The sequence below is a fragment of the Coccinella septempunctata genome, chromosome 5 (genome assembly GCF_907165205.1).
Source record: "Coccinella septempunctata chromosome 5, icCocSept1.1, whole genome shotgun sequence".
NCBI classification, from domain to species: Eukaryota; Metazoa; Arthropoda; class Insecta; order Coleoptera; family Coccinellidae; genus Coccinella; species Coccinella septempunctata.
The window spans coordinates 18,753,091-18,760,462 of record NC_058193.1 but is presented as its reverse complement, the minus strand read 5'-3'; positions in this window follow the sequence as shown (position 1 = coordinate 18,760,462).

Sequence of the window (7,372 nt, the reverse complement as noted above, 5' to 3'; positions counted from 1 at the left end):
TTTCTGACAAAAATACACCCTCATTCTAGAATAATCTTTCAGTTTCATTTTAAGTAATTTTGATTTTGGAGAGAAATATTTTAAGTTTCCAATTCAGGATTCCGGCATCTTTTGGAATTGTAAACATTCCGCACCGTTTTTATTCCATTTTCAGTTCTGAAAAACGATGTCGTACCGTATAAAACATCCTGAATTGGAAGATAACCGTGTTTTTGTTCGCTTGCAGAGATAAGTCGAAATTAAGACGTCTTCATCGACGCAAATTTCACCGAATTTCGACAGTCGGGGCACATCTGATTTCCGCACCCCCCCTGTGGGTATAAAATCAGATGTTCCCCCGCAGGTCACTTCACTTACGATTAATTGCCTTTCCTAAGCCTATAGTGCCGCCCGGCGTAGTAGATTAGCTTTCTGCCGTTGAATTTTATTAGAAGATTTCTTTTGAGTTTCGTTTTCACCATTCAGAATATAAATTGTCATTTTTTTTCTTCATGGTATTGGGTGATAATTTTTTGGTTTTCTGGGAATTCACGAGTGCAAGTGGCCAACCGAAACCATAGGTAAGACGACACTCTGCCATTTTTTTTTTCTTTTTTTTTTCTCCTTTATATCATTGGAACTTCAGTCTCCCTTCATCCCTTACTCCCCGGTTTGAGTTCCACTCCTACTGCTGAAGCACCCCGCTGGCGTGGATACTCAGGGGGTGCAGAACGCACTTTGGAGTGGCGAAAAACTTCCTTCATGCCTTACTCTCTAGTTTAAGTTCCACTCCTACTGCTGAAGCACCCGGCTGGCGTGGATACTCAGGGGGTGCGGAAAGCACTTTGGTGTGGCGAAAAACTTCCTTCATGCCTTACTCCCTAGTTTAAGTTCCACTAATACTGCTGAAGCACCCGGCTGGCGTGGATACTCAGGGGGTGCGGAAAGCACTTTGGTGTGGCGAAAAACTTCCTCCATCCCTTACCACCCCGGGTTAATTTCCACCCCTAGTTCTGAAGCACCCCGCTGGCGTGGATACTCAGGGGGTGCGGAAAGCACTTTGGAGTGGCTAACCCTCTTTCCTCCCTCGTTTATCCGTCGCTCACCACTGCTGTTATCGAAGAACCCCGCTGGCGTGGATACTCAGGGGGCGAAGAACGCATCTATGGGTGAGCTGTCGGAAATCTGTGCCGTCTTGTTTCATCCCCGAACCTAGCTGAAGTCCGATACATCTTTTGCCGTATTATAACGAGTCTTGAGTTCACATAGGATTAGGTGGAGTTCACGAACCATAATGGATCTTCAACGGTCGCTATGGTTATGCCAGCCAACTGAAAATTCAACAGTGAATCGAAAAGCAGGGAAAAGAATTGATATTTTTTTTCACGTTATATTCATGTGAATAGCGACATATGATACATTTTTGAAATCAGCAAAAAAATTGCAAGAAGATGAGAGAACTTTCAATCATCACTGGTATTCGTGTCCTGACTTTTTAAATAATCGACCATGTAGTGGCAAAGAGGACAGAGGAAAATAAAAATCCTTAATGAGATGCCGACGTTTCGACCTTTATTTCTGGTCTTTTTCAAGGCTGGAAACAGAACGACATTGAAAGTATGGGGCGCAACATAGTGCCATAATATAAAAACAGTATAATCTAGTAAGTGTAGAAATAAAACACAATATACAATACCACACAATACAATATACAATAGAGTAATATAAAAAACATACTTAAAAACACATACCTATTCATATGGATTATCCCTCATAATATTCTGAGGTGGACATAAAACTGTGTCGTCAATTCTTTTAAAAACTCAATATAAAGGTCCATTTGTCAATAGATAAAAATTATTCAAAATCTTTCATTTCCTACAATAAACAACTGAACCAGACTCCGTATTATCTGACATATACAGAGCATCGAGCGTCATATGGTAATCTAATATCACAGTAGCAGGTATGTTCCTGAAATTCTTCAAGAACGAATCATCCGTTTATACCTCTCTAAAATATTGTGATATATTGTGCTCAAATTCTGTACATCAGTCCTCAAATTCACCGTCTCGTTCAAAGAAATATGAATCATTTCACTGATACATCTCCTTTTATAATTTTTTTCCTTTTCTAAGATAGTGACGTTCTCGAAATCGAAATTGTGGTTTTCGTTGAAGTGATGGGCAGCTAGAGCGGTTTTTTCATTTTTATCTTTATTAATGGGTCTACAATCATATCTGTGCTGGTAGACTCTATTTTTAAGATACTGTTTGGTCATACCTATGTAGCATCTGCTGCAGTCTTTACAAGGGATTTTGTATATTAATTCCGACTGTAAATCATCTGGAGTTTTATCTTTGATTTTCGAGAAGAGGGAACTGACGCATTTCAGTGGATAGAAAGCCAGTCTTGTAGAAGGGTTAGTTTGTTGTAATGCTCTACTCATGTTTTCAGATAAACCCTGTATATAAGGAAAACGGTAATATCTGGTTCGTCCATCACCTCTCGAGCCTGCATTGTCAGTGAGCACTTTCCTTTTATATTGATTAAGAACACGTTTGACCAAGGTTGTTGGGTAATTGTTTTTTGTTAGTAATTCAGTTATTTTTAGTTCATTTTCTCTGTGAAATCTTTCATCACTCAAATGAATAGCACGGAACATCAAGTTTGTTATCGTTGCTATCTTTTGGGATGTGGGGTGTTGTGATCGGTAGTTCAACATTCTACCAGACGAGGTGGGTTTGGTATACCAATTGGTGCTTATAGTTCCATCTTCGTTCCGAATCAACAGTATATCTAAAAATGGTATTGTTGCCTCGGACTCCCGTTCAATGGTGAATTGCAATTTATGATGAACGTTATTGAATTTGAGGAGTAATTCGTCAGATTTCCCTTTCGGTATTGAGAAAATAGTGTCATCTACATATAATTTAATGAAGTGGACATCAAAGGTCAGCGTTCTTAAGCTTATCGTTATTACTTCATCCATAACCAAGGCGGCTAGTGTGCCGCTAGCCGGATTTCCCATGGCTGCGCCATCAATCTGCACATATATTACACCGTTAAAGGAGAAGTAACTAGAGTCAAAAATGTACTCAACCATTTTGCAAAATAAATTTTGTGGAATTGTTGTATATGCAGATATATACTGCCATCGTTTCTTTATAATGTGCAAAACTAGGGCTTTAGGAATATTAGTATACAACGATATAACGTCGAGTGACACCCATTCACTTTCCTTAGGTACTCTAATTTCCTTGACGAAGTCTACAAAATCTTTGGAATTCGATATATTGTATTCGAATGATGTAGTGACAGGGGATAAAATATCATGCATATATTTGGACAGGTTGTATGATGGAGCACCTATACAACTGACCACAGGTCTAATGGAAATATTCTCCTTGTGAGTTTTTCTAAGGCCATATAACTTTGGAATAACCGAGTTATGACATTTTAGATGTTTCGCTTTCATTTCAATTATAATTTATTTGAAAAATCAGGAATCCCTGTCGTATCTCGAAAATGACTGGATCAAAAATTTCATTAATATCATATTCGAATTCCTCATAAAAAAGTGCCTGTAGAATGACAACGGATTTCGAATTCGAGTTCAAATGAGCGATTTATTCAGCTTCATTGAAAATGACAATTTCTCGATTTTCGTTCATAACTCAAAATCTATGAACGTTAGGCTAGATCTGTTTTCAGTTTTAGATTAGTCGAGAAAAAAGAGCTCGGAAATGTGTCGTCCGTTTTCTTCTGGCTGCTATAGTTCTCGAGATCCCTTCAGTAGACAACGAATTTTGTCCACCCAGTACAGTATTAGATCGAAGTGGCTTATCCGGTACATTCCTGTATGACCATAAGACTTCCATTGCACTTAAGATAAGGGACGTCGTCGGACATCCGTATAACAAATGTAATGTAACCAATATATATTAGTTTACCTAACCTAACTCTACAGGGAGATTCATGACTATTGGGACATAGGCTAAGGGCAGATTGTTTGGACCAAAATATGGCTATAGGACCAAATTTGGTCCTATTGCCTATCGCCGGTATATTAATATACCTCAATGAAATATTGCTGTGGGAAAAGATAGAGGGCGCTAAGGTTGAATTTTTCATAAGGGGACAGAATAATATTTTCTTCGAAATTCGAAAGTCCTTTATTAAAAGAATTAGAAGAGGCATAGAAGTCGGAGGAGGCCACGTAGAACATTTAATTTAAGTTCATTATTTTTATGTTACATTGTTTTTAATTATGCTCCATCGTCGAAATAAATAAATATAATGAATAAATCGTTTCTTCAAATCCCCTTCCGGTGGTCTGAACTGTTCAATTGTGTTTTTCTTAAAAACGGATGAAAAAATATACAGTGAAATTATTAACAAAAAACGAAAAAAAATTAAATTTTAACGCCCTCTATCTTTTTCCACAGCAATATTTTATTGAGGTAAATTTGGTCCTAGCGCCATATTTTGGTCGAAACAATCTGCCCTTAGCCTATGTCCCAATAGTAATGGATCACCCTGACACCCTGTATAATCTTTGATTGTCATGGACTATGTGTTGGATGGGATAATACCTACCTAGATTGAATAACACGTTACCTTTCATAAAAAAGTAAGTAGATGACATAATCACCGCTGTACCTAAAGACAGGAAAAATCATATAGGTACAATGATAATTTAACAAATTTAACCAGTAGGTACATTCAATTCACCATGGAATAAGAGGTCTGCTAGCAGCTATAGGTATACACTAGGATAAGGAAAATAAGTGTAAGCGGTTGAAGCTGTCTTACATCATGATTACGCTACAAGGAATGCTCAGACGTTTTAATTTCCGAAGCATAGAACCTACAAATTCGAATGCAACCTTCGTATTAAATTATTCAATTATACCACCTTCGGTTAAAATTCGAATTCTAATACGCAGAAAAAAAAATCTAGAACCTTCCTTTGAAGAAAGGTTTTTACTCTTTTTAAGAATATTTGTGTGACTTTTTAGTGGCTTATGGCCGTATGGCCATGCACCTTTTCATTAAACGAAAATTAAGCTCTTACGAGGTTTAAGCATAGATTTTCTAGGAAAAAAGAAATTAGTTTCTAGACTGACTTGTCCCATACCCCATACCATTGAACTAAAGAAAGAAATGGAAGGGACCCGCAGTTCAGCAAATCGGCAGAAAGTGTGTCCAAAAGTGTGGGAGTGAGAAAGACTATTGGTGGGTATCCGTTCTCTCTCTTTTAGATGTTTTGTTTACATCAATCAGCTGACGGTTTTGTTGATTACCCAGTTTAAATTAGTTTTTGGGATGATTTCTGTTGTGTTCAATTGGAAACGAGATCTTAAAGTGTTCAGAATGCTAAAACTCACGATTAATATTCGCTTGAAACTTGAAAAAACTCAAATAAATCGGGAAATCCCACTCGAAAACCTTTAAGTATCTGGATTTTCGGTTTCTGAGAAATATGAATCTAGTGAAGGGACAGATTACCTTTACCTGGCCACCCGAAGAAATTAAAAGGGTTGAAACTGTCTGAAAAGACCTCTTTCGATTTTAACTGTCCTCTGAGTAAGTAATCTTCAGAATTGAAGTTGTTCGTGAATTTGTGGTATAAAAGTTTTAGAGAAAGTATTTTATAGGTTTTTGTGTTTTTCGAATCATTGTTGCCTCCATCAACATCAGTACTGTTTGCAGTCACGCAAAATTGGTAAATTTCAGAATCTTGTTACAACGATGGTTGTAACAAGTTTCTAAAGGATGCTCCAATGAGCAGAACAAAAATGAGACAAAGAGTTTCCACAGGTAGGCCTATTTTAAATATTTTTATTATGAGATCCCTTTTTGTGACTTCAAAAGCATTATACATTACTTTATTTTAGGTTTCCTTTTAAACGCCCAGATATTTTGGAACTTTGGATTACTGCTGTAATTGGTATCCCTCAAAGTATAGTAGAATATGTGAAGATTACCTTTATAATCCAAGTTATACAAGAAAAATATTGAAACTTGATGCTGTACCAAGTGTATTCAATAATATCCCAAGACATTCAAGGATCATGGAATACTTACAGTTCCATCACTCTTCATATACAACTCACTGTGTTAGATGCATCAGAAGTGGAAGAACTTTCCGACCAATTCTATAAATCATGCATATGAAACAAGAAATAAAGACTCCTTGCAGATTCCAGTGCACCATCTGAAGCGCATAGACCAGGGCATGGACTTCTGGGGCCCCAAACTAAATAATAAACTTCCTTCTGAGTTTCATGACAAGTCCTTGATGAACTTTAAGAGAGAAGTGAAAAGGTTGCTTTTAAATGAAACTATATATTCTATAGAAGAGTTCTTATGGAGAAAGAATATGTGATGAGGATTGTTTTTTATTCCTATTGTGTTTGTATGCATGTTGTTACCACTGTGATATTTTATATCTGTTCATTACTGTCGACACCATTTGTAATATTAATTGCAAACGAAGATCCATCTAATCTAATCTAATCCGATGAGAAGCAGAGCGCATGTAAGTTTTCGAGTGAATTTAAATTATTTGAAATCAATAATTTTCTTTTTCGTTGTAGACTATTACTGAAGATATATGTAAACTATTATATATATTGTATATAATAAAAATATAGAAATAATTGACACTTGTTTTTTTTTGGACAACGCTTCTTAATTAACTTGAAATTCAGTATAGTAGAAGGAAAATATGTATGTTCAACATCTAGATTAAAGCCTTGATGAATATCACATGATTATATTCTTTCACAATATACTAATCTAGTTAAAATGAACAAATTTCTGTTCTTTTCATACAAAAAAAAACTTATTAAATTCCGTCTGCACTGCTCTGAAAAATATTATGATCAACATCGCAAAATTAACTCAGAAAACGTCTTGAATTGATAAAAAATATGATTCCAATCATCACAGTTCGAGAAACGAGTCCAAAATTTCAGATATCCCTATCTCATTGTTGCAGGTATTTGGCAAAAAAATTATTAAATTCCTTCTACACTACTATGAAAAATATAATTCACATCGCATATAGGTTATCTATGATCGCATAATCAACTCGGAAAACGTCCTGATTTGATAAAAAATACGATTCAAATCAGAAAAACGAAACGTCAAAAATTTAAATTCAAACTTTAATAGGTTATCTCTCCTTGCGCAAGTACAGAGAGAGAAAGATATACATCCAATTGTCTATTTCAGTCGGCCTCACTTTTGCTGACCCGAGAATCCCTTCCATTTCTTTCTTTAGTTCAATGCCCCATACACAATGTAGTGTCTCTACACTACATTGTGTATGTATTATTATTATTACATTACTGTACCTTGAACACGACTTGAATTCGAAGATTTA